Source organism: Chiloscyllium plagiosum, unplaced genomic scaffold (genome assembly GCF_037043375.1).
Source record: "Chiloscyllium plagiosum isolate Xiang-an unplaced genomic scaffold, Cpla_swu_hap1 HiC_scaffold_11, whole genome shotgun sequence".
NCBI classification, from domain to species: domain Eukaryota; kingdom Metazoa; phylum Chordata; class Chondrichthyes; order Orectolobiformes; family Hemiscylliidae; genus Chiloscyllium; species Chiloscyllium plagiosum.
In genome coordinates this window covers 77,415,027-77,427,149 of record NW_028270149.1, presented here as the reverse complement: position 1 = coordinate 77,427,149, position 12,123 = coordinate 77,415,027, and the positions used below count along the sequence as shown (strand labels likewise).

At 41.8% G+C, this 12,123-nt stretch overlaps 1 long non-coding RNA gene across 1 annotated transcript in view; it reads left to right on the top strand.

The window, feature by feature from the left end:
- The window catches only part of LOC148148832 (uncharacterized), a 165,778-nt gene extending 154,810 nt beyond the window's left edge, over positions 1 to 10,968 (top strand). Inside the window, exon 4 of the long non-coding RNA XR_015758590.1 lies at positions 10,866 to 10,968. This is a non-coding gene — a long non-coding RNA (uncharacterized LOC148148832). The remainder of the gene's footprint in view (positions 1 to 10,865) is intronic.
- Positions 10,969 to 12,123: the final 1,155 nt, after the last annotated feature.

Genomic DNA, 12,123 nt, shown 5'->3' with positions numbered 1-12,123 from the left:
CCAAACCACCCCATAAGCTTCCGCAGCGTTGACCTGGGAAACATTATAGGGAGCATACACATGGGATAAAGCAAACGAGGAAGAACATTCATCTTAATGAGAGATATTCAGCCCAGCCATGAAATTGGAAGAGCCTCCCATCTCTGGAGATCTCGCCTAATATTATCGAGCAAGTGAACAAAGTTAGTCCGAAATAACAGATCAAATTTGGGGATAATAAAATTGCCTAGGTATTGGAATCTTGCCTGTGACCACTTAAAAGGGAACTTAGGGCCACCTTCAACTTTTGGCAAATCCTTAATGTTCCCCAAAGGCATAGCTTCTGATTTTGCAAAGTTAATCTTATATCCTGAAATAGACCCAAATGAATTGATACATTGTTTCAAATGGGGTACAGAGGTGATCGGGTTCGATAAAAACAGAAGGACATCATCTGCATACAGTGTAACCTTGTGTGCCCTCGATCCCACTTCTGGAGCGGTTATGTGGACGTTCTGACGAATGGCCTCTGCCAGCGGCTCTATCCCCAACGTAAACAACAACGGTGAGAGGGGGCAGCCTTGCTGACTACCCCACCAATCCTAAAATTCCCAGACTTCACCCCATTGGTAATGACCGCGGCCAGAGGGTGGTGATATAAAACCTCCACCCACCTCGCAAAGACTCCACCCAACCTGAACTGTTCTAAGGCATAAAAAAGATACAACCATTCTACCTGGTCAAATGCTTTCTCTGCATCTAAGAAAATCACTAACTCCTGAATTGATCATTGCTGACAAACTTGAACCATATTCAGCAACCTTCTAATATTATTAGAGGACATACGGCCCCTTATAAAGCCTGTCTGGTCCTCTTTAATAATATGGGGCAACACCCTTTCCAATCTCAGCACCAGGATCTTGGACAGAATCTTGAAATCTGATTTTAATAGAGAGATGGGCCTGTATGAGGCACAATCCTCAGGAACCTTCCCCTTCTTAAGAATTAAGGCAATATTAGCTTCTCTCAAAGATGGTGGTAGGCATTCATGCATATAGGAGTGATTATACATTTCCAACATCAGCCCTGACAGAATCCCTATAAACTCCGTATAAAACTCACCCGGAAGACCATCAGGGCCAGGCCCTTTCCCACTCTGAAGTTGCCCAGCTGCCTCCTGTATTTGCTGAACTGTCAAGGGGGCATTAAGGAGAGAGGCCTGTTCCAAGGTTACCCCTGGGAGGTCCAGGTTCTTAAAAAAGGTCTCCATTTTAGCCCTCCTGTCCTCGCAACCTTCAGACCGATGCAATTCAGAGTAAAAACTCCAAAAAGCCTCATTAATCTTTTTAGCATCGTATGTAAGGACCCCGCCGCTGTCTCTGATTGCAGTAATGGATTGGGGAACACGTTTTTTCCTAGTCAGATACGCTAAATACTTCCCTGGCCTAACCCCATATTTGAACAGCCTTTGTCTAGCAAAAGCAAGTTCTTTCTTTGCATTTTGTGTCAATATTGAATTCAAGGCAGCCCGGAGGGCCGTGATCCACTGTAGCTTAGTCACCAAAGGCCGCGCAAAATGTGTTGCCTCGGCAGCTTTCAGCCGTGTCTCAAGTAGACGCTGCTGTTCCTCCTCCTGTCATTTCCAACTGGCCAAATAGGGAATAGCTAATCCCCTAGTAAAGGCCTTAGCAGTCTCCCATAGCATAGATGGACTACTAGCCATGCCTGAGTTGATAGTCAAGAATTCCTGAAACTCCTTCAAAACGTATTCCACAAATTTGGAATCCTTAAGGAGAAAAGGGTCCAAATGCCAGTGCCGCAAACCTAGCCCTTCACTCTTGGCCTTAACCTCCAAATATACTGCCGCATGATCAGAGATAGCTATATTCCCAATTTTACAACTCATAATCGAATCCAGAAGGGCCGAGGGAGCCAGAAAGAGGTCAATCCTCATGTGACATTTATGTGGGTTTGAAAAAAAGGTGAAGTCCCTGCCGGTAGGGTGAAGACATCTCCAATTATCCACCAGCCCTAACTCCTCGCATAAGTCAACCACCTGCTTCGCCTGCGGAGAATTAGTTGGGGGCCCACAAGGCATCCTGTCCATTGTCAGATCTAAAAGACAATTAAAATCCCCCCCTATAATAATGTGCTGTGTTCCAAACCTTAGAGAGAGTCCTAATCAAAACTTTGAGGGGATGCGCCGGAGGACAGTAGACATTTCAAATGCCATACTCCTCCCCATGTATCAGGGCTTTAAGTATCACAGACCATCCCTGCTCATCTTTCACCTGCTCTAATAATATGAACAGTAGATTTTTCTGGATAAGTATCGCCACTTCCCTACTTTTAGTAGTAAAGGATGAAAAGAATACCTGTTCATAACCCCCCTGTTGTAATTTCAGGTGTTCCCCATCATCAAGATGGGTTTCCTGCAACAAAGTGATATCAACCCTTTCCCTCTTAAGGCTTAATGTTCCCTTAATGTTCCAGGTGCACCATTTAATAAGACACAGCCATATCCCCTTTCAGAGACCCTTGAACTCCTCAGAGGGAGAACCCGGCTTACAAAGCGCTGAGCATAAGTAAATAAAGACTCATAGAATTGAAGAACTACATATACAAAAACTACTCTATCATAACTATAAACAACTAATACTACCAAAAAACTACAGAGAAAACCAACTATTAAACCTTGTTTGGAAGACTCTTCCCCTTGCCCCTTGCCCTACCCATCCCCTCCTTCACAGCTCCTTCAAACCCGGACTGTGCCCCAGCCTTAGGCCAGAAAAAAAAATAAGGAAATGATCCTTAAATCAACAGAAAAAAGACCAAATCAGGATGAGCACTCCACCCATCCCTGGCTTCATGTCACCCCGACTTGTGACTAAAAGAGAACCAGAACAAACAAAAGAAAAGGGGGCGAGACAACAAGGAACATCCACAAAATTTCCCATCAGAAAATCCAGTTATTTAAAAAAATAGGAACAACTTATTCCAAGGTCTTTTCCCCCCTTTCCAAAAAGGAAATTATTATGGAGAAAGAAAGGAATAACAAAAAGGAAGGGAAAACATAGGGAAAGATAGAAAAGAGAACAAACATTAACCGTATTCTTCAGGCCAATCTGTCTATTTTAAAGTGTCCACAAAGGTTTTAGCTTTATCCACCGAGTCAAATGTATAAACTGAGTCCTCGTGGCTGAAATGGAGCACTGCGGGGTATCTCATGGGGTACTGGATGCCCAGGTTCCTCAGCCTCTTTTTAACTTCATCGAAGGACTTCCTCTTTCGGATTACAGCTGCAGAGAAATCCTGGAAAAACATGATTTTTGACCCCTTGTACAGGATCTTTTCACAGGGATCTGGAAGCTTCTATGACTTTTTGCTTGTCCTTATACAAGTGGAAGTGCACTAGGGCTGAGCGGGGGCACTGACCTGTGCACTGTAACCTGATAAGCCCTTTCAATCTGAAGCCTGCTGGACTCAATGTGAAGGCTCAAAAACTTTGGCAGCTACCTTTCAAAGAAGCTGGCTGACTGCTAACCTTCCTCACCTTCAGGGAGCCCGACAATTCGGAGATTTATCCTCCGACCTCGATTTTCAAGATCGTTGATATGGTCTCGCAAGACCCGCACCTCTCACTCCAGCACCTGAATCTGACTGGATGAGGACTCCATCACAGCTTCTGAGGCCTTAGTTTGACCCTCCACCTCGTCCAGCCTCTCCCCGAGGCCCTGGATCACCTGCTCGTGCTTCTGCAGCACGGATGCAATAGGTTGGACCTGGGCACGAATCTCACCCGGATTTCCTCAATCGCAGCCGCAACTTTCAAGGTAAGTCTCCCCATTGTCGCAGCCAATTCCTGTGAGTCTGTCAGGTCCCCGGGGGGGGTTCAGGAGAGGCTGCTGCAGCAGTCTCTGGTGTGGTAGGTGCTGCAGGGGAGTATCCTCCCTACTGCTGTTTGCTTGCTCCTTTTTCCTTTGGCATCCTTCCCACTCTCAAATATTAACAAATATGTGTTCTGTAAGGTTTTAAACTAATAATTCCACCACATAAGTTGGCCAGGGATGGCAAAATTTGCTGGTATGCCTGGGCTGGTGGCAGAGTTGTCCACAGCAGTTCTACAGAATCGCCGCCATCTTGCCAAGTCTGGCTAGAATTCTTAAAAGAAACATAGAAAATAAGAGTAGGAGTAGGCCATTTAAACCTTTGAGTCTGTTCCCCATTCAGTAAGGTCACTGCTCAATCGTCCAATTTAGTCTCCTATTCCCACTTTCTCCCCATACCCGTTGGTCCTTTTAGTCCTAAGAACTATATCTAACTCCTTCATGAAAACATTCAAAATGTTGCCCTGAACCATTTTCTGAGGCAGAGAATTCCACAGGCTGACCATCCTCTGAGAGAAGAAATTTCTGGTTGGAGATACCTCCATTGTTGGGAACATTTCACCTGTGCTTACCCTTTCTAGTCTACCCTCATTCATCTGAACACCAGTAAACCTGGTCCTAATGGGACAAAAACAGTAATTGCTGGTGAAACTCAAGAGGACTGGAAAGATCTGTGGGATGAAAGCAGAGTGAATGTTTCAAATCTAGTGACTCTTCTTCAGAACTAATGAATCCAGTCTGATTTGATTTGATTGAATTTGACTTATTACTATCCAAATTACAGTGATAGGTGTTGTCGTATGTGCTTTACAGGCGGATTGTACCATGCAAAGTGCATCAGGGTAGCACAGAACAGAGTCCAGGATATGGTGTTACAGCTGCCAAGAAGGTGCAGGGAGAGAGAGCAATGTTAACATTTAAGAGGTTCATTCAAAAGTCTAATAACAACCTGGAAGAAGCTGTTCTTGAATCAGTTTGGACAATTATTCAAACTTATATATTTTCTGCCTGACAGAAGAGAGCATAACCGGGGTGGGAGGGGTCTTTGATTATGGTGGTTGCTTTCCTGAGGCAGCAGGAAGTATAGATGGAGTCAATGGATGGCAAGCTGGTTTGTGTGATGGACTGGGCTGTGTTCACTACTCTCTGTCGTTTTGTACGGTCTTGGGAACAGCAGCTTCCATCCCAAGCAGTAATGCATCCATAAAGGATGCTTTCGATGGTGCACGTATGAAAATTTGGAAGGATCTTTATGGATGTGCTGAATTTGCTTAGCCTCCTGAGGAAGTAGAGGCATTGTTGTGCTTTCTTGGCTGTGATGTCAATGTTGGTGGACCAGGACAGATTGGCGGTGACCCCCAGGAAATTGATATTCTCGACCAGCTCCACGTCAGCACCATTGATACAGAGATGGGTGTGCCCTCCACTCTACTTCCTGAAGTTAATGACTGGCTCCATTCTCCCAGCATATGTTAGTCCTGCCATCCTAGGAATCAGGTTGGTACACCTTTTTTTTGCATTCTCTCCATTACCAGAACATCCTTCCTTACATAAGGAAACTAAAACTGCACACAATACACCAGGTATGATCTCAACAAGGCCATGCACAATTGTGGCAAGACATCCCAGCTCCTACATTCAAATCCTCTCACTACGAAGACCAGCATATCATTTGCCTTCTTCACTGCCTGCTGTACCTGTGTACTTACCTTCAGCACTTGGTGTACAAACACACCCAGGTCTTGTTGCATCTCCCCCTTTCCCAATCTATCACTATTCAGATAACAATCTACCTTCCAGATTTTGCTACCATAGTGTGTAACCTCACTTTTATCGACAATATATCTCAACTGCCATGCATTTGCCAACGCATTCACCGTGCCTGAATCATGCTGAAGCATCTCTGCAACATTTTCACAGTTCATCTTCCCACCCAGCTTTGTGTCACCTGCAAATTTGGAGATATTACATTTATTTCCCAAATCTAAATCATTAATATAGATTGTGAATAGCTGGGGTCCAAGCAGTGATCCATGCAGTACCCCACTAAATCGCTGGCTGCCACTTGGAAAAAGACCCTTTTATTCCAACTTTTTGTTTCCTGTCTACTCACCAGTTCTCTACTCACATCAGTGAACTACCGCCAATCCCAAACACTTTAATCTTAAATGCTGACCTCTTATGTGGACTTCATTGAAAGCCTTCTGAAAGTCCAAGTAAACTACATCTATTGGCTCCCATTTATCAACTCTGCTAGTTACCTCGTCAAAAAATTCCAATAGATTTGTCAAACAAGACACTCCTTTTGTAAATCCATGCTGATTCAGTGCAAACCTGTCACTATTTTCAGAGTGCTCTACTATTCAGTCCATAATAATGGACTCAAGCATTTCACTACAATCTACATCAGGCTAAACTGGTCTGCAGTTTCCTGTTTTCTCTCTGCCATTTTTTAAATAATGTTGGGTTATATTAGCCACCATCAAATCAAATTTAAGATCCTAATGTGAGACAGCTCTTTAGTCAGTGCAATGCTCTCTGAATTGCCAGCCTAGATAATGTACTCAAGTGCCCAGTATGGGCCTGGAACCGATAACCTTCCAACAGCTCACATAGAGAATTCTATACTGAGCTAACTGTTCCAGAGTTTACCGAACCTTGAAAGATGACCATCAATGCATCTGCTGTTTCTAGGCCCACTTATTTACGTACTCTGGGATGTAGATAATTGGGGACTGAGGATTTATTGGTCTTTAATCCCACCAATTTCCTCAGCACCATTTCCATATGAATACTGAGTACCTTCACTTCCTCCGCCTCACTTGACCCTGTTTTGCTCAACATATTTGGGGCATTATTTATGTCCACCTTCATGAAGACAGAACCCGAATATGTACTCAATTAGTTTGCCCTCTCTTTGTTGGTGACACAAGATTTCTGCAAGTCCTGTTCTGAAACAACCATTGCTCTCATGCAATTCATAGAGATAGCTTGATGGAAAAAGAAGACTAAAATATTTACAGATCCATAATTCAACTGATGAAGCATCAGTTGAGGAAACTTTTGTTCCAAAATTAATGAATGATGTTTGCATATTTGAAAAATAAACTCTTCAATGATAAAACACAAACTTAATTTGTTTACAGAGGACTACTCTGGAGCTTTTACTCATGATCATGTTCCGTATGTTGATAGCCTTGGAAAATGCAGGCAAGCAGACATGAGGAGCGTTGGAACAGCCATGATCCTGCTGAATGGATGAATGGTCTACTCCAGCTTCTATTTCTTATGGAGTTTTGGTCTTACGGAATGCCACACGTCCATAAGATAGGATACCTTGATGTGATTTTCTGAAGCAGCGATCAGAAGTTTCAATCTGTAGCATGGAACTGTCAAAACAGTCAACCCCACTTTGCAACTGTCCAAAGATTCGATGCTGCTGAGGACCAAAAAACATTCTTCATTGGGGAAGGAAGTGGTAAACACATATTATACATATACACACATCCATACATATATTCTAGCATGAAGAAATCATGAACTTTGGGGAAGATAGTTACATTTTAGATAATGGTAAGAAAACTAAAATATCATTAGCCTAGTTAGCCCAGTGATAGAATTCTTTATGTAAGGAGATATAAGGTTATCAGTTCCAGGCCCATACTGGGGACTTGAGTATGTTATCTCGGTTGGCAATTCAGAGAGTGCTGCACTGACTTAAAGAGCTGTCTCACATTAAGATCTTTAACTGAGATTGGGTCCACTGAATGTAGCATAGCTGGTGCTGTTAAAGAAGGACAGGGATTTTACCCCAGTCAATATTTATCTCTCAACTGATCATTTAGGTGAGAGATGACACCCTATATTTGAGATGTGAAATTAAAGCCAGATGTATTGAAAAAATTATTTGGCAACTTTTGAAGAAGGTGGGGGTGATCTCCCCAATATCCTGGCTCGCATTTATTTACTCAACGATGATCTTTTCAGCCAATAGTCTTGTTATTATCTGAGTTTATGGTCTTGCTCACTCAAAATGCCACATTTCCACATGACAACAGTTACTACATTCCATAAAATACTTAATTGGATGTAAAATGCATTTGGACATCTGGAGGAAATGAAAGCCAACCTCTAAATAGAAGTGTTTCTTAATGAAACTGGAGCCCCATTCTTATTAAATGATTTTGTAGGTCTATGATACAACACCAAAAGAAAACTTATCCCAATAAATGATGCTTTGACCTGATCATCATTTTTAGCTGCTGTACACCATTACCTAGCAAAAGCTGCTAATTAACACAATGTCATTACAATTGAGTTTTATCACACAGAGAGAAATTGTTATGGGTCACTGTGATATGTCTGCTGCACTCCGATGTAAATATTGAGCTTTTCAGTGATTATTGTTTACAATGATTTACACTGTTCGTAGTTTTAACAGCAAAAGCCCTTTCAACTCAGTGAGTTGCAATATGCTTTACGCAATAAAAGCTTATTCAAAGTTCACGGAACCTCAACATCATGAAATGTGTGCAGGATTTATTGCTGCAAAATTTTAACCATCTGTACACGTGTCAAAATAATCTTCAACCTGTTACATTTTACAGTAATACTTTGGTTAAAAACTGGAAGTTGCTTTAAAATACGGTATAATAAATTGGGGAACAAAAGGATTATTTTCTACCTTGCTGGAAGCAATCGCTCTCTAATTGACCCTGGGGCAGTACAGAAGCTACTGAGCTCTAATTGACCCCAGGGTCTGCAAGCAATCCTGCAGTTAAATGGAAATGCATAAATACAATTTTACACATAATGATGGATCGTGTGCTACATTCTCCAGCCCTTCTAAATGTGAATAAAGAGTTAATGGGACTTACAGAGTGAGGGACAGTTATTCTTGGATAGTTTAAAGGTAGAGGCACAGCACACTCATTGCAACAGCAGTCTAGATAGATACAGCAGTCTGTATCTATCTCAATGCCCAGACACCATGGTGAACAGAGTCAATGACGAATAATGATTCAGGCTTCCATTTATGGAAGTAACACGTTCCATTGAGACAGCAGCAGCATCAATGTAAAATCTGATGGCAACAATGTTTATTCAATGAAAGCCTGCTCTGTGTTCAACTACTGCTTGTAGTCATAAACTAGGCGGATTACTTTCAAAATATTTTTAGTGATTTTGAAAAAGCAAGTACGTCTAAAATAAACATTCGGACTGTAATAATTACTCTTGAGGTATGAATGTTTTGATGACTTGCTCTGATACATTCACCAAATATTCATCTTGACTCCTGATAATTTGAATAATGTTTAGGAGATAGTGCAGCTATTATAATTTTAAACGGACCTTTGGTCTGAGTTCTGTTTATAAAGCCAGTTTTCATCCCAGTTTCAGGTTGATTGTTTAATCCCAACCAATGAAGCTGTCTTTCACATGTGTTGAACTTTCATGCATGTTGAATTCATCTTATTGAACGGAGCTTAACTTCACCTGGAAACATTACCTTTCTTTACAACTGTTCACCAAAACAGCCTTTGGATATTTTCGCAAAATTCACACAGTTGTCTTCACTTTGCCCTGCTTGGTTACCTCAAATGGGTCTCAATTCTGATGGTTAGTTAAATGTAGGAACAATTGAAAATTAACAATGGAATGCAACTGTGGGATTCAGGAAGTTGCATGCTGAGGGTTCTTGACAGGGTCGATATGGAAAGGATGCGTCCTCTTGGAGGATGAAGAACTAGGGATCACTGTTTAAAAATTAAAAGGGTTGCCCATTTAAAACAGAGATGAAGGGATATTTTTTGTTCTCTCAAAGGGTCACGAGGCTATGGAGCTGTTTTCCTGAAAAGGGTAGTGAAGTAGAATCCTTAAATAGTTTAAGGCAAAGGCAGATAGATTCTAGTTAAGCAAGTATTGGAAGTGTATCCGGAGTAGGAATATCAGGAATATGAATTTGAGGTCACAATCAGATGAGCCCTGTGACCTTAATGAATGGCTGATCAGATTTAAGGAGCTGAATGACCCATTTCTGTATGTGAGCAAACTAGAATTTTGAGTTCGGAGAACAGAGCAACACCCAGTTACAAAGCTCAAGCCAGAAGTGTGCATTGTTCACTCAGTCAAGATTCATGAACTTAACTAGGGCTACACTTGTTCTTGTCTTTGTATCACCTGGTTCTACCTTCTTTCCAATAAGTTGTATTTCTTGACTGGCATTCTGAAATTTATAATACAATCTATCTGACTTAATCTCTGGAGAACATCTTAGGAATGTCGTTGTGATAAATCTGAAGATGAAGACTAAAATAAGCAAATGGGGGAGCATGACTAGCCCAGAGCAGGGGCAGGAGGTGGTGAGTGTGGAGCAAACTGTCTGGGAAGGGGAGATATAGTAGGTTGAGCAAGTCTAGTTTGAAACTGGGATGGTACGACTCAATCCCTTGCCTAGTCCATAAGCAGGAAGTTCTGAGGTATAGGATGAACTAAGGATATGGTTGGCTGAAGTCCATTGGCAGAACTGAGAAATTGATTCTGACTGATGCTAATAAGGCTGGACTGCTCTGCTTTGCACAGCTATAGACATTAAGCTCAAGTTCCCTACCTTAGCCCCTCACATATTTTCCAGATTTCAAAGATCTATGTCCAGTATGTTGGCCACACTATACCAGATATATTGCTGCTCTTACTGTGTTCATAAACTCAAATTACTCCACTAATAAACCAGCTTTTACTGTCCTAATGCTACTTCTGCATGATGTCATAGAGGAGTAACTTTTTAATTTTAGTAATTGAATTTTAAATGGAAGCTGAGTGAGGGGGAACAAAACTGGTAAACATCTTGATGTGATTGTAATTGTAACAAGTTGAGTTTATTTCAGTTTAAAGGTTGGGGCCATGTTGATTTCACAGAATGGTTAGAGTGCAGAAGGAGAACGTTTGACCTATTGTATCTACAATCTCACTTAGTGCCTTTCTTCTGTCTGCTCCCAGAACTCCTTGCTCATCAGCAGCATCCACAGCATCCTCAACATCAACAATACCATGAGCCTTTGCTATCACCTGATGAAGGAGCATCGCTCCGAAAGCTAGTATGCTTCCAAATAAACCTGTTGGACTATAACCTGGTGTCGTGTGATTTTTAACTTTGTACACCCCAGTCCAACACCGGCATCTCCAAATCATGAGCCTTTGCAAATAACTGTCTAATTCCCCACCGGATGTCTGATTGAACCTGCCTCCATCACACTCCCAGACTGTTGATGGCCAGGGTGCTATTTTAAAGGTTAATAGCTGGAAAAATAAAACAATAAAACGGAAGGTGAAAATATTTACTTAAAGAACTGGAGACATGATATCTGTAATCTTTGCAGTTGGCCCCACTCACTTTTTTTGTTTTATGAGTTAGAGCCGATTAATTTAAATGCTTTTCATAAATCATGAAACATTTAAATTCCATTTCTTTATTTAAATCAAGTGAATTTTAAGTTAAGAATGAGTGATTTAATGGTCTGTTTGAATGCACATTGAAGAATGCCTCATTGATGTTTGGTGGGTTCAGCTCATGAAGGTTGTCTGGAATTAATTTATCTGGGTGTTTGCTGAGAGGTTTTTTTAGTTGCATCTTGGGCCTTAGAGAAGACAACCAAAGTAAATAACAATTAGTTAAGGTCGCAGTTTAACAGAAAAACAAACTAACCTTGTTATTCGCCATGTGGAATTCTGTTGAATCTCAATTTGAATTTGGTGTGGGAACAGAAATTGGAAGATTTGATCTAGATGGTAACTAGTGGAAAAATCTTGCAATTAGTAAAATAACTCTGTAGCGGTCCTTATCTAGTCTTGTGGCAAATGAAAGAAAGCAGTAGGTTAGTTTGGATGTATTGAGGAAGTAATTAGAACAAAGGACGTAATTATCAACAGTCAAGAGTGAAACTTTATTGCTGGAACAGCACAGCAGGTCAGGCAGCATCCAGGGAACAGGAGATTCGACGTTTCGGGCACAGGCCCTTCTTCAGGAATGAGCAGAGAGTGTTCAGCAGGAGAAGATAAAAGGTAGGGAGGAGGGACTTGGAGGAGGGGCGTTGGAAATGTGATAGGTGGAAAGAGGTCAAGGTGAGGGTGATAGGTCAGAGTAGGATGGAGGCGGAGAGGTCAAGAAGAAGACTGCAGGTCAGGAAGGCGGTGCCGGGCTGGAGGGATCCGGCTGAGACAAGGTGGGGGGAGGGGGGATGAAGAAACTGGTGAAGTC